This window comes from Phoenix dactylifera, chromosome 14 (assembly GCF_009389715.1).
Source record: "Phoenix dactylifera cultivar Barhee BC4 chromosome 14, palm_55x_up_171113_PBpolish2nd_filt_p, whole genome shotgun sequence".
Lineage (NCBI taxonomy): Eukaryota > Viridiplantae > Streptophyta > Magnoliopsida > Arecales > Arecaceae > Phoenix > Phoenix dactylifera.
The window spans coordinates 15,241,702-15,266,107 of NC_052405.1; the positions used below are offsets into that span (position 1 = coordinate 15,241,702).

Here is a 24,406-nt window from a genome sequence, read left to right on the forward strand (position 1 = left end):
TTGATGAAGAAGGTTATGCTGCCGAAACCCAAGTTGATGTGTCATCGAATTTCAAACTTGATATCATTGAAGATGTGTTGGATGTTAAAGAGGTAAAATCAAGGAGGGGTAACCCATGTCAGTGCTTCTTGATGAATTGGTTGGGAAAACCCACTAGTGAGAGTATGTGGATTGCAGAAGAAGAGTTGATGAGGATTGACCTAGAAATTCATGATAAGACTATTAAGATATTCTTGCCAAAACCGAGCTTTCTCTCACCCAAGGAGGTTGATAAAGGAGCATCTAAGAGGATTCTAAGTCCAATTAGTCCTATTAAGTCTATTGGACCAGCTCATTATTTATTAAGAGCTTAGTCTTTCTTTTATGTTATGTTATGTCTTAGTTTTGTTTTAAGCTTCAGCAAATTGTTATGTTTCAACTTTCAAGTCATTTAAAAAGTCATGTGACTTGCATATGACCTTTTTAATGAACTTGGATGGCTGATATTTAATAAATATTAATGTAATAAGGGTTTGTAATGCTTAGGTTGTTAGAGACTTGTATAAAAGGTCTATTAAGAGCAAGGTTCGTTGTCTTGGTACCGAACCCCATAGTGGTGCCACACTAGCACAATGTCAGTATGGTACGGTATGAAATTTTTTTAGCATACCGAGTATTGGTATGCCACCTGTACCGGATACCGGTACGGTACGGTATGCTCCGTACTGTTCCATTGGGGCCTATACAACGTATCTTGATTAAGAGTCCTTTTAAGCACTTTTTTACTGTTTTATGAAAATAATATAGATTTGGGAATTCGTTGGGCTCTTGCTCCTAGGATCCTTTTGTTCGTAATTCAGTTTTAAGCTTTCTTTGTTGTAATCTCTTCTGCTTTTGCTGAAATCCCATTCTTGCTATGTCAAATAAGTAGCGCAAAAGGTAAAGAGTTAGAGCAAAACCTTGGTGAGCCTATTATGATTGGAAAATTACTAGTATTACTACTAGAAGTTCTCTCACTAGTAACCACTCAATTGCATATGTCCTTAATCACATTAATAGTGGGTGTTAGAAAAGCAAGGAGTTTTCGTCACATATATTAACATGGGTGAATATTACTGCAATATCATGAAAAATGAAATTTCAATGTATATTGGGTTAAGTTGATCAAGGGTGGTGAATTTGGACCCCACTATTCTCATTAGCATCATGTAAAAGTTACTGTGGCATTGATTATCTATCATCTAGGGTCATTGCCACTTTGTGAAGATAGTGATACTGCTTGTAAGTCCATCTTGAGACACTTAAGCATGAATTCAGTTCTATGAAGGATAAAATTCTTACATCTATTGGGTGTAAAGACTCCTTTTAGTGGATGTAATTGCATCCTATGGAGAGGTCTTCGGTTCCACAATGAGATTAATTGTAACCTAGTTTCCAATGGTGTCATAGGTGAAAGAAGTTTGAAATTAAAACTACCAATCATCACATGCTGCTAGTGAACAAAATTGTTGAGGATCAAGTACCTTCTCAAAGTTTCATTCCAATCTTGAATTAAATTAATGCTGTAACTTTTTGTCCAATGTTTTCATTGTATGAATGATAAAATCAAAAATTGTGAGCAACTATTTTTTCTCAAGATATTCCTAGAATCATGATGGGTTTTAATTTTTGGAGATAAAAATTTCACAAGGTGTTCATAAGCATCCTTTGTCTTTCTGTATTAGTATAGGGCTAATGATTATGGCATGTTTCCCAGCTTATCCTTCAGTAGAATCTCCATGTTAGTTGTCATGACTGGAATATCCTTCTGTATAGACTCCATGTTGGTTGTCATGGCTGGAATGCAAGTTGCTGATGTTGCTTCAAAGGGGAGTTGCTTCCTGATACTCAAGGTGACTGACAAATTTATACATGGCCCAAACTCATTGAGGAAAGATCTAAGAAGGTTAGAGGCTATTGGTTTTGCCAACATAAGCGCTACCTTTTAAAACCAATACTTTGAAGATAATGACAAGGAAGATAGGGTATAACAAAATGAGTATTCAACATCAATCCTCCCCAGCCTTGCCATTGGTCCCTCCAATTTCACACACCACAGTCTCTAAATGAAGCAAAGGATTGATATTGTAGCTTAGGCAGAGCATTGCTATGTACATGAACCCTGCAAGTGAACACATTTTAAGATAGGAGAAATGGAAGAAATCCATGATAATTTTTAAATAATGGGAAGGCTTTGATGCTGGTCTCTAATAGATCTTATGGACAATGTCCACAATGACAAATCACAACCATCTTTTGGGGCTGTAAATAGAGTGAGCTGTTTGTGAGCTGCTTGTGTTCTGCTTTGAGAATTTCCTCGCCGATGGACATTCAGTGTGATTAAATCAAGTTAGATATGCACATACATATTACGTACATATCCATGTATTCATGCAAGCAGGCCGTAAATATGCATGTAATTCATTTAGGCCTTGTTTAGTTCCCAGATAGCTAACAAGGGGTAGATATCTTTAACCATCGCCACTTCCTAATTAAACAACCATGAGTTAGAATTATTCGCTGTTTCGTTTGACCTTAGAGGGCTAGTGGGATAAGTTGTGGAAAAAAGTGAAAAAAAAAGTAAAGAGATAGACTGGTTGTTAAAGCTATTCACCTCCCCCTATGAAATAAACCTAACCTGGTTAAGCCACTTTTGAGGGCATCAACCAGATAGAGTAAGTGTACCATTTTTTGCACTTGTTTAGCTTGTTAAGTAAATAACTATCACCTAACCACCCCATAACCAGCATCCTATATGTCCTTAGTGTTAATAAATTATATTATTTAGATATAGTTATCTAATATTTATGTCAAGTGCTCATTAATCAACAGAGATTTTAGCCTTAAGATTGACTCTAGTGATTTAAGGGTGAAGCATATAAATACTACATAAGGATACATAAATACATGCACATATATATGTCTAAGCAAGGTTGGCAGAATCGTCCTGAACCGTTCGGTTCGGGGCGTCCCTAATCGTACTAGCCGCAACTTGGGACGGTTCTGGCGATGAAAATGAGACCCACGCCGGAGGGGGAGAAAACGAAGGAAAGAGAGAGAGAGAGAGAGAGGGAGAGAGAGGAAGTGATGCAAAAATAAAACTGTTCTCCTAAGTGCAGGAGAATCGCACAAGTAATATAACTCGGGAGTCCGAGGTCGATTCCTCAGGGAACGAAATATGGATTATTAGCGTAATTTCAGATGTAATTTTTAGTTGATCTTTAGAAATTAAAAGCAGAGAATAATATGTGATTAAACAACGTTCAAGAATATAGAGATGGCTAGGGATCCGGAATCCTCCTTAACAATATTACTTTCAATAAATAAACTCGGCGATTCTTGATTAAGGATTAATATGATAAAATAGTTCTAATCATGGAGTATACAATCTTAGAACATGAATTCAACATCCAAGTATTTATCGTGCCGATTACGTCTACGATAAATCAAGCATCAAAACAATCCATGCATCAATATATATATAAACCATAAAAGATCTATCTTATAGATGAGTAAGCAAGAATCAAAATCATACCAATGGATATTAAACAATTAGAATACAAGTTTAGAGTATACTTGATGAAAGCAACATGCCAAGGGTTCATCCATCACCCTTTGCCAAAGAAATTAGGCTCTCATTACAAACATCACCTCTTCCCTATTTTTTTCTTTTTTTTCTTTTCAGAAACAGGGCATACCCTGTTTCCTTCTTCTCTTTTCTTTCCCCTGCCGCCGCCCAACTCCTCCCTTCAATCGCAGAGGCTCCTCTGTTTTCCCCATGAGAACCCCCCTCCCTCTCAGCCGACTACCTTTTATAATCAACTCTCTCCCTCCATGGATCTTCGGAATGCGCTGGAATCAATGCTTTAGAGGCAAACGGCTGGGTCTTGGGCGCGTGAGGCTGAGGCGTTGGAGGAGCTGATCTCGGCCGGATCCGGCGCTGAGAACGGACGCGATGGAGGAGGCGGAATGGCTGGGATGCTCGGGACTTGATACGGGAGCTGGGATCACGGGCTCGGGGCTGATCGCGGACTGCTAGGAGGTCGCCGAGATGCGGGTTGAGGCTTATGAACGGCTGGGAGGCGCTGATCGCTGTGGAGGAGCGCGATCTGGAGGACGCCCGGAAGGGAGCTGATCACGGACGGCTGGGAGGTTTCACGGGCTTGGGCGGATGCTTGGGAGGTGATCGCGGACGTGGACGTCGTGCGGATGCTGGGAATCCGGAAGCTTGGATGCGGGCGTTGATCGTTGGTGAGGTGGAATCTGGGAGAATCGCCAAAGACGCTGGCTCACGGATGCAGGGGATGAAACTCGGACTCGCGGAGGGTTGAATTGCGAAGCTGGGATGAGCGAACGAACGGGATGTCTGGATGGCTGAAATATGGCATGCTCTCCACCGTGCCAAGCATCTGCTGATCATTCTCTAGGCCATAGGTTGATGATGTGTAGTTCTAGGATGATCTTTCCTTAGATGTTTCATTGCTCGTTCCCTCTGGATAGTCGCCAAGTGTTGCTCCAGTGTGATTAGGCTTGACTGCTATTTGTGGTTGTGGGCTTGATAAATGATAGGTTCGACCACGCCATAGTGAGATTGGGTGCGTACGTCTTGGGGCCATGCATCTTTCTGAACCCAATTGTACCAAATGTACATTTTATCTCTAGTTTATGATAACCTGCACCCCTCAAAAAAATATAATATTAATGCAACACTTTTATCATTATTTATTAGCAGTAATACTAATTTAAGTGATGTGTAAATCGCACTTTTGTGCTCTCATCACACCCCCCAACTAGCTTATTGCTAGTCTCTAGCAATTAACGAGCAAATAATAATATGAGAGTACAAAAAGTGTTGGTCAATCATTTGACTTTTTATTAAAGTTAAAGACATAAAACTAAGATATGTACCCACTTTCGTAGGGTATCACGATTGCACTTAGCACGTGCAACAAGCCGTTAAACCTCTAGGTTACCCTAGTGGACGAGTGTTGTCTCGTGAGGGTTTGCAGTGATGTTACCCACAAACATCATTCATAAAATGATATATAATGAAATTTAAGTCAATGCACACGTGATATATATATTTTTTCAAGCATGGCAACTATCAAAGCAAGGGTAATACTGAAGTGTAGTATGCATAAACAGATGACTTTCTTAGAGCACTAATACCTCCACCACAACATGGTACCGCTTGAATTTTAGGTGTACTACTCAAGTTCACAAGTGTTTACTACAGTTTATTAGGGCCTGATCCATCAAATTTTCGGAATATCTCATGTTGTCTAAAATTGTCAAGAATGGTTCGTATGTAAAGAAAGAGCTATCAATCCCAACTAAATATCCAAAGTACACAAAGGTCCAATACAATGGAGTCAAACCAGCCATTACCACATGTCACTGGGTTCAGCCCGACCAACCCTATTCATTTTTTTTTTTTTTTCTTTTTTCAGACATATGGTGATTACAATAGTCCAACCCCCTTAGGCTCTAGCAAGGTCCATGTAGCGAGTTTTCGGCCAATGACTCTTGATCCAGTTGGCTCAAGGCATTAGGTGAAAACACCCCTCGGGCTTAATTACTCGAACCAAACTACACCACGAGGTTAGACTTGTCATCTCCTCATTTATTTATTTATGTTAAATTTTTTTTTTTCAAAATAGAGAAGGTAAACTGAACCATATAACGTGACTGCATCGTGACTATAGGTCAACCAAGGTCGGAACATAAGGCACTTAGGTGATCTAGCCAGGGTATTCAACCTCTATCTTTATGTGAAAACCAAATCATGAACCTTATAGTACGGACAAGGATACTCGTACTTCTTTTACAGATACGGCTTAATAAAAATGCATTAAACAAATATGAACTCCTGAGGCCTTCCTATAATCATTAAGTACATGTGCGGGGATCTAATAATAGGTCTCTGATCAGTCATAATATGCATGTGTTCCTTGCCGTAATAGTTGCACAAACTCAATATGAAAATACATGTGCATTTGCTTAGAAAAGAATGCAAATTTTTTTTTTTTTTTAATCAAAATACTTTCTTCTACCTTTATTTTTAATTTAATATTAGTAGATTGGTAGGATTTGAAATTCTATGATATAAACTTATTAAATGCATAGATTTACTTTGTGCTAGAATAGATTTATTTTGTATTAAAATAGAATTATTTGAATGCCGAATGATATGCATGTATATTATTTCCTTTAAGATTTTTTTTTTATTAATTGAATTTATAGATTTATTTATTTAGTTAGGAGATATATTGCTAACAATCCAAAGAAGTACTTATTTTTGTTAGTAATATATAATTAATTAAATTCTTTATTACAATTGTGGCATATTAGATTTTAATTGCAATAATTGTTTTTGCTAGCACATCATCAATAATAAATTATTCTAAAGAGTTAATAATTTGGTTAACCTCCAAGAGGTTTATTATACCTCCATTTGGACTTCTCAAGGAGTAATTTTCAGATCCCATTCAAACGGGAAATTCGAAAATTGGTTGATACATAATAGTTAATCTATTGAATTGACTTATTAGATCTCAATAAATTATTCTAATAAAGGAATAAATATTTTAATTCGCTGAATTGACATTTTAGATCTTAATTACAATAATTGATTTGCCATAAAATTAGTAATCAATTATTTCAATAAGGCAATAATTCAAATCTAACATATAATTCATTAAATTGATATTTTAGATCTCAATTAAAATAATTGATTTGCTACTACTAAATTAGTAATCAATCATTGCTAATTCGGAAAATTCAAACGAAAAATTTTGAAATTAGTTAATCCACAATATCTAATTTAAATTTGCATTTAGGTTATTTTAAATATTGAATTTGTGTGATTTCTAGTGATTATATCCACTAACTAATAGTGTCTAAGAAAAGCTTGTCAAAAAGGCATACGTGCCTAAGAAAGGCTGGTACTTAAGTGAGCCTAGTGCTCCACCACCGATCTGGAGCTGATCTGGCTATTAGTTTTTTGGATATATCAATTAGACATCCAAAGTTCAATATAAATATTACTGCAATCTTTTGACATAGATTTTTTTGATTTCAATCAGGTTTCTGTCACTATTCTGTAACCCTGATCCTATGGCCTCAAACACTAGTGACCATCTTAGTGCCAAACCTGAAAAATTTGATGGCCATAACTTTAGGAGGTGGCAGAACCAAATGCGGTTCTGGCTCACCACATTAGGGTTAATCTCAGCCATAGGTGAAAGTACGATCGAAGTTGATAACGGGTCCAACCCAACTACCTCTTCCAACACTGAACATTCTGCCTCCACTAGCACACCCTCTAGGACACCTGATGAGATAGATTATCATTGTATCCATAGAATTCTAGGTGCTCTTTCTGAGAGGCTGTATGATATCTATTACACAGCCAAGAGTGCCAAAGAACTCTGGGACACCCTAGATAGCAAATATGGTCTTGATGATGCTGGGGTAAAGAGGTTCAAGGCCTCCGATTTCAATAAGTTTAGGATGGTGGACTCAAAGCCTATGAATGACCAAATTCATGAATTTGAAACCCTGATCCACCAGCTTAGGGCTAATGGAACCAATTTGGATGAATCATTCCAGGTAGCCTGTTTGATAGATAAACTACCTACTTCCTGGTCTGATTTTGCTAAGACCCTGAGCCATACCCAAGGAATTCTCACCCTAACCCAAGTCTTAAACTCCATTAGGATTGAAGAGCAGCATAGGCTCAGAAATAATACCTCTACTGGATCTAAAAATAATGCATATAATGTAGAAGCTCCTCCTAAGAAAAATCAGAACCGACCCTTCCGTAAGAATTTCAAGAAGAAACCCTACAACCCTAGAAACCCTAACCACCACTACAATGGGAAGCCTATTCAATCCCAGGAGCAGAAGAAGAAGAAAGAGGAAGGTGGTGCTCGTTTCTGTTATGTGTGTGGTCGGACCAACCATTTGTCTCCACAGTGCTTCTATAAGAAGACTGCACCTCTTCAATCTAAGAAGAAGGGTCCACACACATCCAGTGCTCAAGTCAACATGGTGACTTCCGGCGCTGGCTCCTCTGAGACAGCTTTCAGGTCTGTTTCCTTCACTCCTGAAGTTAACATGACTTTACAAGCACTAGATTGGTGGATTGATACCGGAGCTGGTATTCATATTTGTTCGGATCGTTCCTGGTTTTCTTCTTACCAGATCTCAAGTGGAGGAGCTGTGATCATGGCAAACAGCTCGGAGGCACGTGTGTTAGGAGTAGGACGTGTGGACTTAAAGCTTACCTCTGGAAAAGTCCTGTCACTGCACGGCGTCCAACATGTTCCAGTTATTAGGAGAAACCTCATTAGTGGTTCTTTGCTTGTCCAGCAAGGCTTTCGTCTTGTTTTTGAGTCCAATAAGGTTGTAATTTCTCATGGTGTTATGTTTATTGGAAAAGGATTCCTTAGTGAAGGATTGTTCAAATTGAATGTAATAGCTCCTTCAATAAATGAAAATCCTTTGATTATGAATATAGAGCCTCCTTCTATTTGGCATGGTAGATTAGGTCATGTAAATTATAATTCAATTAAGCAACTTATGAACCTAAATCTAATACCAAAAAGTGATCTCAAGAACCATGAGAAATGTCAAACTTGTGTAGAAGCCAAACTCCCTAGGAAGCCTTTTAAATCTGTTAATAGGGATTCTGATCTATTAGAGTTGATTCATAGTGATGTTTGTGACTCTGGTAGAACTTCTAGGGGAGGTAACAGATACTTTGTAACATTTATAGATGATCTATCGAAGTTCTGTTACATCTACCTAATTAAAACCAAGGATGAGGTGCTCAGCAAATTTAAAATTTTTAAGATTGAAGCTGAGAACCAACAGGAAAAGAAAATTAAAATTCTTAGATCAGATCGGGGAGGTGAATATACATCAAATGACATAACTCAATTCTGTGAAGATCATGGAATCATTCATGAAGTGACTGCACCCTATTCTCCCCAATCAAATGGAGTAGCAGAAAGGAAGAATAGGACTTTAATGGATATGGTGAACTCTATGCTTATAAGCTCAAGAGTGCCAGAAAATTTGTGGGGGGAAGCTCTTGTTTCAGCCTGTTATATCCTTAATAGGATTCCCTCTAAAAATAATGATCTAACCCCATATGAAGTTTGTCAACATATAAAACCTAATCTTAGCTATTTAAAAGTGTGGGGGTGCTTGGCAAAAGTAAAAATACCTGATTTTAAGAGAAAGAAAATAGGCCCTAAAACAGTGGATGCCATATTCATAGGTTATGCAGCCAATAGTAATGCCAATAGATTTCTGGTAATAAGTTCAGAAATAAATGATATTAGTAACAACACTATCATAGAAGCCAGAGATGCAACATATTTTGAAGACACCTTTCCACTTAAGACTAGAGTAGATAGCGGTATAGCTAGTAGCTCTAGTAGAATAAGGACAAGAACAATAGAAGTAGAAGCAGAACCTAGGAGGAGTAAAAGATCCAGGGTAGAGAAAACATTTGGAGATGATTTTTATACCTTCCTAATAGAAGACTCTCCAACTACCTTTGAGGACGCAATGAAATCTTTGGATTCACCTTTTTGGAGAGAAGCTGTGGACAATGAGATGCAATCAATTATCCAAAACCATACTTGGGAATTGACTGATCTTCCTCCTGGTTGTAAAACAATAGGATGCAAATGGATCTTTAAGAAGAAACTTAGGCCTGATGGCTCTGTAGATAAATTTAAGGCTAGATTAGTTGCCAAGGGCTTTACTCAGAGACCTGGGGTAGATTTCTTTGATGTTTATGCACCTGTAGCTAGGATAACTACTATTAGGGTCCTTATAGCATTAGCCTCCATTCATAGATTAGTGATTCATCAGATGGATGTTAAGACAGCTTTTCTAAATGGAGACTTAAATGAAGAAATTTATATGGACCAACCAGAGGGATTTAAAATCCCAGGCCAAGAAAATAAAGTTTGCAGACTAGTCAGATCTCTTTATGGTCTTAAACAAGCACCCAAGCAATGGCACTTGAAATTTGATGAAACCATAATGACATTTGGATTTGAAATCAATAGCACAGACGAATGTGTATATCATAAGAGAGTTGGACACAAATTTGTGATCTTGTGCCTTTATGTAGATGATATACTGATCTTTGGGACAGATCTTCAGATAATTGATGAAGTAAAACAATTTTTAAGTCATAAGTTTGATATGAAAGACTTGGGACAAGCTGACTTAATTTTAAATACCAAAATAATTAGAAGTGCAAATGGAATTGAGTTATCCCAAAGTCATTATGTTGACAAGATACTCAATAAATTTAATTATTCGGATTGTCAGCCTGTCTCTACTCCATTTGATCCCTCTACTCATCTTAAGAAGAACTTAGGAACTCCTGTCCTTCAAAGCCTATATGCTCAAATCATAGGCTCGCTAGGATTCCTAACAAACTACACTAGGCCAGACATAGCATATGCTGTAAATAGACTTAGTAGATATACTGTTAATCCAAATAGAGATCATTGGACAGCATTAGAGAGAATTCTTAGGTATCTTAAGGGTACCAAGTCCTATAGTTTGCACTTTAGTGGGTTTCCTGCTGTTCTAGAAGGCTATAGTGATGCCAACTGGATCAGCGATACCTTAGATGTTAAATCCACCACAGGATACGTCTTTCTCCTAGGAGGTGCTGCCGTGTCTTGGAAATCCACCAAACAAACCTTAATATCTAGGAGTACCATGGAGTCTGAACTGATAGCTTTAGACACTACTAGCACTGAGGCTGAGTGGCTCAGAGATCTACTTATAGACCTTCCTGTAGATGAGTCACCTTTACCACCTGTCTCCTTACATTGTGACTGTAAATCTGCAATAGATAAGTGCAACCAAGAAAATGCCAATGTAAAAATGAACAGGCACTTAAAAGTACGTCATAAATCATTGAGATATAAATTGAAAAATAATGTTATTGCCTTGAATTTTGTAAAATCAGAAAATAATTTGGCTGATCAGCTTACAAAAGGTTTATCTAGAACAGTGGTTCTAGAGTCGTCGAGGGGGATGGGGCTTAGCCCATAAAGATAGATCACCACGGTGGGAACCCAACCTTAAAAGGTTCAATGGGTAGAAACAAACCAGAGTGTGACTAAGAGGAGCACTATTTCATGTTTTCCTCATCCCTATGGCGCTAGTGCTCATAAAAGCAAGCGGTAGGATGAGTTCGTTTGTATAACTCTTAATGAGTCCGAGACCCAAGAGGCAGGAGCTTCCTTGCTAGCTTCCTTATTAGGACTCACCTATATGTGCAATCGTGAGGCCGCGATTATGGGAAATGGGCGATTCCCTAAAAAGCACATGATAGATACCTGCGCATGGCCATAATAGCGCAACCCGCTTAGAACCCAGATCGGGCTATATTATGTGTGCTGTTGATTTAATCTGAGCCATGGACCGAGGTTCAAGGTTAAGACCACCTTGGCTCCACAGATGTAATCAATTGTCACTAAGTGAAGGTTCAAATCGAAAGGTACCTACACCTATTACATAATATAAGATATCCAGCAATTTATTTTGATTTTAAAATTATTTAAATTTTTGTGGGGGATTGTTAGGAAAAATTTAAATGCGCACGCGGCCCGAAATTTGGCCGCGTGCGCGTTTAAGAGGGAAAACAAAAAGGTAACGCCCAGCGGGCGTTACGCGTTTGGTTTCGGAAACAACCGGGGATTTTCAAAGAAGGAATTAAATGCGCACGCGGCCGGTGTCGGGCCGCGTGCGCGTTTGAGAAATAAAACGGGCATGCCCGTTTGAATTGGAAACGCCCAACGGGCGTTTTTGGTTTAAATGGGAACATGCCAGCGGACAGGCGCACGTTGCCCACGTTCGCGTGAAGAGCGCGGACGCGTCCGCGGAAGGCGCGGACGCGTCCGCCAAAAAGACCATTTTGCCCCCACGTACGGGTCACCCGGCAATCCTTCTCGGAGATACGACGACCCTACAACCTCTTCTTCGGCACGTCTCGGAAGAAGTCAAAGCGAACCCGATCGGACTTGCAGATCCAGCAAAGAACGGAATGAAAAGAACTAAATAAACTGAATAAAAAATGTAAAATAAAATTTGGAAGTGGCTAAGAGGGAATTTTTCCAGAATTTTTCTACTATTTTTCTGAAATTTTTCGTGTATCAAAAGAGATGAAATAGGGGGTATATATAGGGGTTTTACGCAGGGGCAAAATGGTCTTTTTGGCGGACGCGTCTTCGGCACGTCCCCGGCAACGGCGCCAAAAACTTGATGCAAAAATAAAACTGTTCTCCCAAGTGCAGGAGAATCGCACAAGTAATATAACTCGGGAGTCCGAGGTCGATTCCTCAGGGAACGAAATATGGATTATTAGCGTAATTTCAGATGTAATTTTTAGTTGATCTTTAGAAATTAAAAGCAGAGAATATATGTGATTAAACAACGTTCAAGAATATAGAGATGGCTAGGGATCCGGAATCCTCCTTAACAATATTACTTTCAATAAATAAACTCGGCGATTCTTGATTAAGGATTAATATGATAAAATAGTTCTAATCATGGAGTATACAATCTTAGAACATGAATTCAACATCCAAGTATTTATCGTGCCGATTACGTCTACGATAAATCAAGCATCAAAACAATCCATGCATCAATATATATATAAACCATAAAAGATCTATCTTATAGATGAGTAAGCAAGAATCAAAATCATACCAATGGATATTAAACAATTAGAATACAAGTTTAGAGTATACTTGATGAAAGCAACATGCCAAGGGTTCATCCATCACCCTTTGCCAAAGGAATTAGGCTCTCATTACAAACATCACCTCTTCCCTATTTTTTTCTTTTTTTTCTTTTCGGAAACAGGGCATACCCTGTTTCCTTCTTCTCTTTTCTTTCCCCTGCCGCCGCCCAACTCCTCCCTTCAATCGCAGAGGCTCCTCTGTTTTCCCCATGAGAACCCCCCTCCCTCTCAGCCGACTACCTTTTATAATCAACTCTCTCCCTCCATGGATCTTCGGAATGCGCTGGAATCAATGCTTTAGAGGCAAACGGCTGGGTCTTGGGCGCGTGAGGCTGAGGCGTTGGAGGAGCTGATCTCGGCCGGATCCGGCGCTGAGAACGGACGCGATGGAGGAGGCGGAATGGCTGGGATGCTCGGGACTTGATACGGGAGCTGGGATCACGGGCTCGGGGCTGATCGCGGACTGCTAGGAGGTCGCCGAGATGCGGGTTGAGGCTTATGAACGGCTGGGAGGCGCTGATCGCTGTGGAGGAGCGCGATCTGGAGGACGCCCGGAAGGGAGCTGATCACGGACGGCTGGGAGGTTTCACGGGCTTGGGCGGATGCTTGGGAGGTGATCGCGGACGTGGACGTCGTGCGGATGCTGGGAATCCGGAAGCTTGGATGCGGGCGTTGATCGTTGGTGAGGTGGAATCTGGGAGAATCGCCAAAGACGCTGGCTCACGGATGCAGGGGATGAAACTCGGACTCGCGGAGGGTTGAATTGCGAAGCTGGGATGAGCGAACGAACGGGATGTCTGGATGGCTGAAATATGGCATGCTCTCCACCGTGCCAAGCATCTGCTGATCATTCTCTAGGCCATAGGTTGATGATGTGTAGTTCTAGGATGATCTTTCCTTAGATGTTTCATTGCTCGTTCCCTCTGGATAGTCGCCAAGTGTTGCTCCAGTGTGATTAGGCTTGACTGCTATTTGTGGTTGTGGGCTTGATAAATGATAGGTTCGACCACGCCATAGTGAGATTGGGTGCGTACGTCTTGGGGCCATGCATCTTTCTGAACCCAATTGTACCAAATGTACATTTTATCTCTAGTTTATGATAACCTGCACCCCTCAAAAAAATATAATATTAATGCAACACTTTTATCATTATTTATTAGCAGTAATACTAATTTAAGTGATGTGTAAATCGCACTTTTGTGCTCTCATCACACCCCCCAACTAGCTTATTGCTAGTCTCTAGCAATTAACGAGCAAATAATAATATGAGAGTACAAAAAGTGTTGGTCAATCATTTGACTTTTTATTAAAGTTAAAGACATAAAACTAAGATATGTACCCACTTTCGTAGGGTATCACGATTGCACTTAGCACGTGCAACAAGCCGTTAAACCTCTAGGTTACCCTAGTGGACGAGTGTTGTCTCGTGAGGGTTTGCAGTGATGTTACCCACAAACATCATTCATGAAATGATATATAATGAAATTTAAGTCAATGCACACGTGATATATATTTTTTTTCAAGCATGGCAACTATCAAAGCAAGGGTAATACTGAAGTGTAGTATGCATAAACAGATGACTTTCTTAGAGCACTAATATCTCCACCACAACATGGTACCGCTTGAATTTTAGGTGTACTACTCAAGTTCACAAGTGTTTACTACAGTTTATTAGGGCCTGATCCATCAAATTTTCGGAATATCTCATGTTGTCTAAAATTGTCAAGAATGGTTCGTATGTAAAGAAAGAGCTATCAATCCCAACTAAATATCCAAAGTACACAAAGGTCCAATACAATGGAGTCAAACCAGCCATTACCACATGTCACTGGGTTCAGCCCGACCAACCCTATTCATGTTTTTTTTTTTTTTTTTCTTTTTTCAGACATATGGTGATTACAATAGTCCAACCCCCTTAGGCTCTAGCAAGGTCCATGTAGCGAGTTTTCGGCCAATGACTCTTGATCCAGTTGGCTCAAGGCATTAGGTGAAAACACCCTTCGGGCTTAATTACTCGAACCAAACTACACCACGAGGTTAGACTTGTCATCTCCTCATTTATTTATTTATTTTAAATTTTTTTTTTTTCAAAATAGAGAAGGTAAACTGAACCATATAACGTGACTGCATCGTGACTATAGGTCAACCAAGGTCGGAACATAAGGCACTTAGGTGATCTAGCCAGGGTATTCAACCTCTATCTTTATGTGAAAACCAAATCATGAACCTTATAGTACGGACAAGGATACTCGTACTTCTTTTACAGATACGGCTTAATAAAAATGCATTAAACAAATATGAACTCCTGAGGCCTTCCTATAATCATTAAGTACATGTGCGGGGATCTAATAATAGGTCTCTGATCAGTCATAATATGCATGTGTTCCTTGCCGTAATAGTTGCACAAACTCAATATGAAAATACATGTGCATTTGCTTAGAAAAGAATGCAATTTTTTTTTTTTTTTTAATCAAAATACTTCCCTCCCCCCAACTTAAACATTGCATTGTCCTCAATGTAATAGATACAAGAAAACTATATACGAGAGACAGTAGAGAAAATAATATTGGAAAGAAGAGGAATACCTTGAGCTGCTGATATCCAGAAAATAAGACTTACAAAACTAGAAAAATAATTCTGACTAATATACACATACCTTTGCCTTCATGTTCAGTCATAAGAAGGCTCCCCCAAGGAAAAGGAATCCTCTTCATCTGAAAAATTCTCAAGAAAAGGTTTTAACCTGTGTCCATTTACCTTAAAAATTCTACCATCCCGTGGATTCTCAATCTCTACCGCCCCATGTGGAAAAACAGTTTTTATGATGTAGGGACCTGTCCATCTTGATCGTAACTTACCAGGAAACAGATGTAAGCGGGGATCTTATAAAAGAACTTTTTGCAAAGGTTCAAAAGATTTTTTCAAAATTGATTTATCATGTAAGATCTTTATTCGTTCTTTGCAAATTTTAGCGTTGTCATAAGCATCTCTGCGAATCTCATTAAGCTCGTTTAATTGCAATTTTCTAGCTAGACCGGCATCTTGTAAATCAAAATTCAATTTTCTAATTGCCCAATACGATTTATGTTCTATTTCTACGGGCAAATGACACGCTTTACCGTAGACTAGCCGGTAGGGAGACATGCCAAGAATGGTTTTGTATGCAGTACGATAGGCCCATAATGCATCTGATAGTTTTAAGGACCAATCTTTTCGTGATGGGTTCACCGTTTTCTCTAAAATACGCTTGATCTCTCGATTGGCTAACTCTACCTGGCCACTAGTTTGCGGATGATATGGGGTAGCAATTCTATGGGTGACACCATATTTTTTCAATAAGGTTTCGAAAGGCTTATTACAAAAGTGTTTTCCACCGTCACTAATTATGATTTTAGGCATCCCAAATCGTGAAAAAATATTTTCTTTTAAAAACTTTAGGACAGGTTTGTGATCATTGGTCTTACAAGCAACAGCTTCTACCCATTTGGACACATATTCGACACCGACTAAAATGTACTCATATCCAAAAGATGCTGGGAATGGGCCCATAAAATCGATGCCCCAACAATCGAAAATTTCGATAATAGTAATGGGTTGAAGAGGCATCATTTGCCTACGAGTTAGGCTTCCAATACGTTGACATGGATCACATGTCCTGCAGAACTCGTGGGCATCTTTGAACATAGTAGGCCAATAGAAACCACATTGCAAGACCTTTGCAACAGTTTTCTTAGAGGCAAAGTGTCCACCGCAAGCATCAGTATGGCAGAAAGAAAGTACGCTTTGTATATCATGATCCGGTATGCATCGTCTAAGGATTTGATCGTTGCAATATTTAAATAAATAGGGATCGTCATAGTAATAATTTTTTACTTCGCGCAAGAAAATTTTTCTATCTGTCGACCCCCAATGCTCTGGCATCCGGTTTGTAACAAGAAAATTTACAATATCTGCATACCATGGCATACTAGAAAGTGCAAACAACTGCTCTTCAGGGAATGAGTCCTTGATGGAAAATTGTGGCATTGAATCATGAAAAACTAGCCGTGATAAATGGTCAGCAACCACATTCTCTACTCCCTTTTTATCTTTAATAGTGATGTCAAATTCTTGGAGTAGAAGTATCCATCGTATTAAACGTGGTTTGGCCTCTTTCTTATCCAACAAATATTTTAACGCTGCATGGTCTGTGAAGATAACAATAGGAGCACCAAGGATATAAGAGCGAAATTTATCTAAGGCAAATACTACTGCAAGCAATTCCTTCTCGGTGGTGGTGTAATTCATTTGAGCATCGTTTAAGGTTTTGCTTGCATAGTAAATGACATATGGCTTATTATCCTTGCGTTGTCCTAGGACAGCTCCTATTGCATAGTCGCTAGCGTCGCACATAATCTCAAAAGGTAATGACCAATCGGGTGGTCGCACGATGGGTGCAGTGCTAAGCATAGACTTCAACTTTTCGAATGCCTCCTGACAGGTTTCAGTCCAATTGAACGGTGTATCAAGGGATAGGAGGTTACATAATGGTCGAGCTATGACACTAAAGTCCTTAATGAACCTCCTATAGAATCCGGCATGACCCAAAAATGATCTAACATCTCTAACCGTCTTGGGTGCAGGTAGCTTAGCAATTAAATCAGTCTTAGCTCTATCTACTTCCATTCCTTTTGATGAAACAATGTGTCCTAGGACAATTCCCTTTGGCACCATGAAGTGGCATTTCTCCCAATTCAGTATCAAATTCTTTTCTATACATCGAGCTAAGACTGCTTGTAAATGTGACAGGCAATCATCAAATGAGTCACCAAAAATGGAGAAGTCATCCATGAACACTTCCAAAAATTTTTCGTTCATGTCTTCAAAAATGCTGAGCATGCATCTTTGAAATGTTGCGGGTGCATTACACAACCCAAATGGCATTCGTCGGAAAGCAAATGTGCCAAAAGGACAAGTGAAGGTAGTCTTCTCTTGATCTTCTGGTGAAATTTCAATTTGATAATATCCCGAATAGCCATCAAGAAAACAATAGAAATCATGCCCTGCAACCCTCTCCAATACTTGGTCTAGGAAGGGTAGAGGAAAGTGATCCTTTCGTGTGACTAAATTCAGCTTTCGGTAGTCAACACACATGCGCCAACTCGTCGGGACACGAGTTGGAACTAGTTCACCTTGTTCATTTTCTACTACCGTCAAACCCGACTTCTTAGGAACAACTTGAGTAGGGCTTACCCACTTGCTATCGGAAATTGGGTAAATAATACCCACATCAAGCAACTTGAGGACTTCTGCCTTAACCACATCTCTCATCGTAGGATTTAACCTTCGTTGCATTTGCCTTGTGGTTTTGGCATTGTCCTCCAAATATATTCGGTGCGTGCAAATTAAGGGGCTAATTCCCTTCAAGTCGGCAATAGACCACCCTAAGGCTCCCTTATGATTTTTTAGAGCACCAAGTAATTTTCTTTCTTGGATATGATCAAGTTCAGACGAGATAATTACAGGAAAAGTATCCTCGGGTCCAAGAAATGCATACTTAAGTTCCTTTGGTAAGGGTTTCAATTCGAGCTTGGGTGCTTGCTCATGGGATGGTATTATTTTCGTTTCTCGAGGTGGCAACTGTTCAAATTTTTCTACTTTTGGTCTCCACCCATTGATCATCATGGCGTTCGAAAAATTCATACTCGGTTTGACCAACAAATCATCTTTATTGGTGCCATTAGAACACCAATCAATTAAACTATCGCCGGATGGATCGTTAAATGCTTCAGCTAACAAATATTCCTCCGCGATAGTTTCAACCCAATCAACCTCCTTACTCTCTTCGGGATCATTAGGTTGTTTGCACACATTAAAAATGTTCAGTTCTAAGGTCATGTTACCAAAAGAAAGCTTCATGACGCCATTCCTACAATTAATTAATGCATTAGAAGTCGCAAGGAATGGACGTCCTAAAATGACCGGAATCTGAGACTGTGAGTTCGAAGCCGGATGTGTGTCCAATACGATAAAATCGACAGGAAAGTAGAACTTGTCTACTTGGACTAATACATCCTCGATAATCCCCCTTGGAATTTTAACTGACCTGTCAGCTAATTGCAAAGTGACGGAGGTTGGCTTCAACTCACCTAAACCAAGTTGCTCATATACAGAATATGGCAACAAATTCACACTTGCCCCTAAATCTAACAATGCTCGCTCTATCCTAAAGTCGCCTATGATGCATGAAATGGTTGGGCAACCTGGATCTTTATATTTAGGGAGAATGTTGTGCTGCAATATAGCACTCACATTTTCAGTTAAAAATGCCTTCTTTTTAACATTTAATCGGCGTTTGACAGTACACAAGTCCTTCAAAAATTTGGCATATGAGGGTACTTGTTTGATTGCATCAAGAAGAGGTATGTTGATCTTTACTTGTTTAAAAAGCTCAAGAATTTCAGAATTAGGTTCGAGCTTTTGCAACGGCTTTAACCGTTGTGGAAAAGGTGGAGGAAAAGGACATTCAACTTTCTTAGTAGAAGTTGGGACCTCAACTTCTTCTTTGTCCCTTTCATCAACTTTGGGAGCATCAGAATCAGAAGTGACCTGCGGTCTCAATGGGACGGGTTGATCAATGACTTTCCCATTACGCAAAGTCATGATGCTCTTTGCATGCTCTGTATGCGAACTAGAAGGAGCCGTATTATTACTACCGTGCACTTGTGGGTTAGGTTGGGGTTGAGCTGGAAGCTTACCCTTCTCTTGGGTACTTAGGACGGTAGTCAACATTGACAATTGGTTCCTTATGTCTTCAAAATTTCGAGTATTTTGAGCATTGATATTAGCTTGACCTTGTAGAAAAGTTTGTATGGATTGCAAGGTATCCTCGATATTTGGCTTTTGAGAGGGTGGTGATGCAAAAGTAGGATGTGCAGGTGGAGGAGCTGAATGGTGTGACTGTTGAGGATGATCGTTTCTCCACCTAAAGTTTGGATGATTCTTCCAACCAGGGTTATAGGTATTTGAGTATGGATCGTTATAAGGCTTTTGGTAGGAGTTCATAGCATTTGCTTGATCGTGCAAGACTTCTTTGAATGCCGGTATGGTGGGGCAATCTGTAGTGGTATGACCCGACATATCGCAGATGCCACAACACTCGTTTCTAAGCTCTATAGTTTTGACAGGCTCAACCTTCCTAAGCTCAATTTCTTCTACCTTCCTAGTGAGGGCTGCCATTTTAGCATGAAGATCATCCTCAGTTCTGAGGTTGTAAAGGCCTCCCTGTACAGAGCTAGTAGGCTTAGGCAAAGACTTGTTGTTTCTATCCCCGTTATCCCAAAGTTGGGCAGTCTCAGCAAGGGAATCCAAATACTCCCATGCCTCATCAGGGTGTTTTTCTAAAAATCTACCATTGCACATGGTCTCTACAAACTGTTTCAACTGTGGAGATAAACCTTCATAAAAGAAGCTAATGGTTCTCCAAGTTTCGAACCCGTGATGAGGGCATGAGAGAAGAAGGTCTTTAAATCTTTCCCAACATTCATAAAATGTTTCATTATCTTTTTGTTGGAAATTGCTGATATGTCTCTTCAAAAAGTTGGTCCTTTGTATGGGGAAGAACTTCTTTAAAAATTCTCTCTGCATATCTTGCCAATTTCTTATTGATCTAGGTCGCAAAGAGTTTAGCCATGTTTTGGCCTTATCCTTTAGAGAGAAAGGGAACAATGTCAATTTGAGGACATCCTCGGTGACGTTTGGCACTCTAAATGTAATACTCAATTCTTCAAAATCTTTTAAATGAAGATACGGACTCTCGGATTCTAACCCGTGAAACTTGGGCAGTAATTGAATTACCCCGGGTTTGATGTCAAAATGTCCTACATTATCAGGAAAAATTATGCATGATGGTTGACTAGTCCTAGCCGGTTGTAGGTATTGTCTTAGAGTCATAACATGGGGTTCTCGTTCTCGATTGTGGTGACTCCCCGCATCTTCATTTAGATCAGCCATCTCACAAGGTGTGAGATATTGTGAAGGAATTTCAGAGGTATGTCCTAAGGGATGATCTAAAGTTGTACGACTTAATCGACCGGTGTCGTCCCTATTCCACTTTAACATGCAAAATATTTCCCTCTCTTTTTTTTTCTTTCTTTTTTTTTTAAAAAAAAATAAATAAATATAAGTACCAACTAAAGATACCCTAAAACGACATCCTAAAACAAAAATCCTATTCACAATCAAACATGCAACAAAACATTACACCTCAATTTCTAATGTTTTTCTTAAATTTCTAGACAGCTCCTAACTGGTTTGAAGAGGGCACCTAAGCCTCCAATCCGGTCTAATGAACCGAGTTGACCAGGTAAGCTCCCAGGTAAGTGGAGGGGTCACGATGCGTTCGCAAAGGTCCCACTTAAAACCCACTTGCCTCGAACAGATGAACTGTCTCCCTTATAGGGACAAAGCTTGCCTAGACATCAACTAAGCCACAGAGCGAAATTGGTGCAACTTTCGGTGGTCTTCGTCCTATTGAGCTTGAATGTCCTTAGGGGCCAACGTCTAGTTGATTTTAGTTAAGCTTAGGATATTTATGCACTGGGGTGATTTTTGGGCTAAGGACGAGTGATGAAATCCCGACCTTATCTTTTTAAATGGGTTCAGCCCTTAGAATATTTTATGCTGATGCCTTATACTATATGCAACAATCAGGAGATTTTTTTTTTAATGTTTTATGACATGACATTAAATTTCATTGAATAGGTGATCAAGCAAATTATTTATTTATTTATTTATTTTTAAATTTTATGAGTTGAAGTCTGAAATTTGAAATTTGAATTCTGAAATTTGAAATTTAAAATTTAAAATTTTAGGTTTTCCCTCTTTTTTTTATTTTTTTGAATAATCACCCTTGATCTTTTCTTAAAGTTTTTTTTTCTTAAATTTTCAATTAGCAACAAGGGTTAATGAGATATGATAACAATAAAATTCTGATTCTAAAAATTTAAACACAGAAAATTTAAAACAGAAATCAGCAAGGTTTCGTATTAATCTGATGGTCTTAAAAATGTCAGAATGTCAATCAGACCGTTCAGATTATCTAATAATGTGTCTTGCACTAGCTGACCAAATTTGAGTCAAATCAGACGGCTAATTTCTATGATATCAGAGTTTGATGCAAACTGTGCAGGGAATTAAAAATAGTAGTAAAGATGCAATTTTTTTTTTCAAAAGAAAAATCCTAACTACTAAGGTAAAAATTAAATCTAAAATTATACTAATAACTCAGCCGTTCCCCGGCAACGGCGCCAAAAACTTGATGCAAAAATAAAACTGTTCTCCCAAGTGCAGGAGAATCGCACAAGTAATATAACTCGGGAGTCCGAGGTCGATTCCTCAGGGAACGAAATATGGATTATTAGCGTAATTTCAGATGTAATTTTTAGTTGATCTTTAGAAATTAAAAGCAGAGAATAATATGTGATTAAACAACGTTCAAGAATATAGAGATGGCTAGGGATCCGGAATCCTCCTTAACAATATTACTTTCAATAAATAAACTCGGCGATTCTTGATTAAGGATTAATATGATAAAATAGTTCTAATCATGGAGTATACAATCTTAGAACATGAATTCAACATCCAAGTATTTATCGTGCCGATTACGTCTACGATAAATCAAGCATCAAAACAATCCATGCATCAATATATATATAAACCATAAAAGATCTATCTTATAGATGAGTAAGCAAGAATCAAAATCATACCAATGGATATTAAACAATTAGAATACAAGTTTAGAGTATACTTGATGAAAGCAACATGCCAAGGGTTCATCCATCACCCTTTGCCAAAGGAATTAGGCTCTCATTACAAACATCACCTCTTCCCTATTTTTTTCTTTTTTTTCTTTTCGGAAACAGGGCATACCCTGTTTCCTTCTTCTCTTTTCTTTCCCCTGCCGCCGCCCAACTCCTCCCTTCAATCGCAGAGGCTCCTCTGTTTTCCCCATGAGAACCCCCCTCCCTCTCAGCCGACTACCTTTTATAATCAACTCTCTCCCTCCATGGATCTTCGGAATGCGCTGGAATCAATGCTTTAGAGGCAAACGGCTGGGTCTTGGGCGCGTGAGGCTGAGGCGTTGGAGGAGCTGATCTCGGCCGGATCCGGCGCTGAGAACGGACGCGATGGAGGAGGCGGAATGGCTGGGATGCTCGGGACTTGATACGGGAGCTGGGATCACGGGCTCGGGGCTGATCGCGGACTGCTAGGAGGTCGCCGAGATGCGGGTTGAGGCTTATGAACGGCTGGGAGGCGCTGATCGCTGTGGAGGAGCGCGATCTGGAGGACGCCCGGAAGGGAGCTGATCACGGACGGCTGGGAGGTTTCACGGGCTTGGGCGGATGCTTGGGAGGTGATCGCGGACGTGGACGTCGTGCGGATGCTGGGAATCCGGAAGCTTGGATGCGGGCGTTGATCGTTGGTGAGGTGGAATCTGGGAGAATCGCCAAAGACGCTGGCTCACGGATGCAGGGGATGAAACTCGGACTCGCGGAGGGTTGAATTGCGAAGCTGGGATGAGCGAACGAACGGGATGTCTGGATGGCTGAAATATGGCATGCTCTCCACCGTGCCAAGCATCTGCTGATCATTCTCTAGGCCATAGGTTGATGATGTGTAGTTCTAGGATGATCTTTCCTTAGATGTTTCATTGCTCGTTCCCTCTGGATAGTCGCCAAGTGTTGCTCCAGTGTGATTAGGCTTGACTGCTATTTGTGGTTGTGGGCTTGATAAATGATAGGTTCGACCACGCCATAGTGAGATTGGGTGCGTACGTCTTGGGGCCATGCATCTTTCTGAACCCAATTGTACCAAATGTACATTTTATCTCTAGTTTATGATAACCTGCACCCCTCAAAAAAATATAATATTAATGCAACACTTTTATCATTATTTATTAGCAGTAATACTAATTTAAGTGATGTGTAAATCGCACTTTTGTGCTCTCATCAGGAAGGTTGAGGCCGGCCTCCACGGCCAGCTGGCGGAGGCTGGGGAGTTGCCACACGGAGGAGGGAGCTGCGGAAGAGGGGCTTGCTTCGGCCTCCTGTTTCGTTTGAAATAGGGGTCGGAGGGACCCCTTTTATTTTTGAAGATTTTAAGTGAAAGTCGGCAAACATATTGCCGACTTCACTTATTTTTTTTTTAAATCTTCAAACATAAAAGGGGCCCTTTCGGCCCCTATGTTGAGCGAAACAGGGGACCAAAGGAAGCCCTTCTTCCACGACTTTCCGACAACTCTTCGGCCTCTACCTCCTCTGCGAGGCTGCTCTCCGACCCTTCGCCTCCACGTGGCGGCTCTCCAGCCCTTCGGCCCTCCGCTAGCCTCCTCCTTCTCTCTTTCTTTTCCTCTCTTGTTCTCTCTCTCTCCGGCTTCTTCTACTGTGTCGGTACGGGCCTAGCACGGCACAACGCAGGCCTGTACCGATTTGTCTCGCCAGGCAACCGGTATGGTGCGCGGTACCAGTTCCGCCGACCCTGTGCCTAAGCCTTATGAAACCTCAAGTTAGGAATCATATACTATCAATTCAATACGGCTCAACTAATATCATTCTGCTTTGA

General features: G+C 40.0%; 1 protein-coding gene and 1 non-coding gene across 11 annotated transcripts in view; both read left to right on the plus strand.

Annotated features, from left to right (window-relative positions):
* Window positions 1–24,406, plus strand: part of LOC103697274 (membrane-bound O-acyltransferase gup1) — a 55,544-nt gene that overhangs the window by 21,356 nt on the left and 9,782 nt on the right. The window lies entirely within an intron of this gene.
* Window positions 20,277–20,385, plus strand: LOC120113205. The gene has a single exon (XR_005515007.1). It is a non-coding gene; the product is annotated as a small nucleolar RNA R71 (small nucleolar RNA).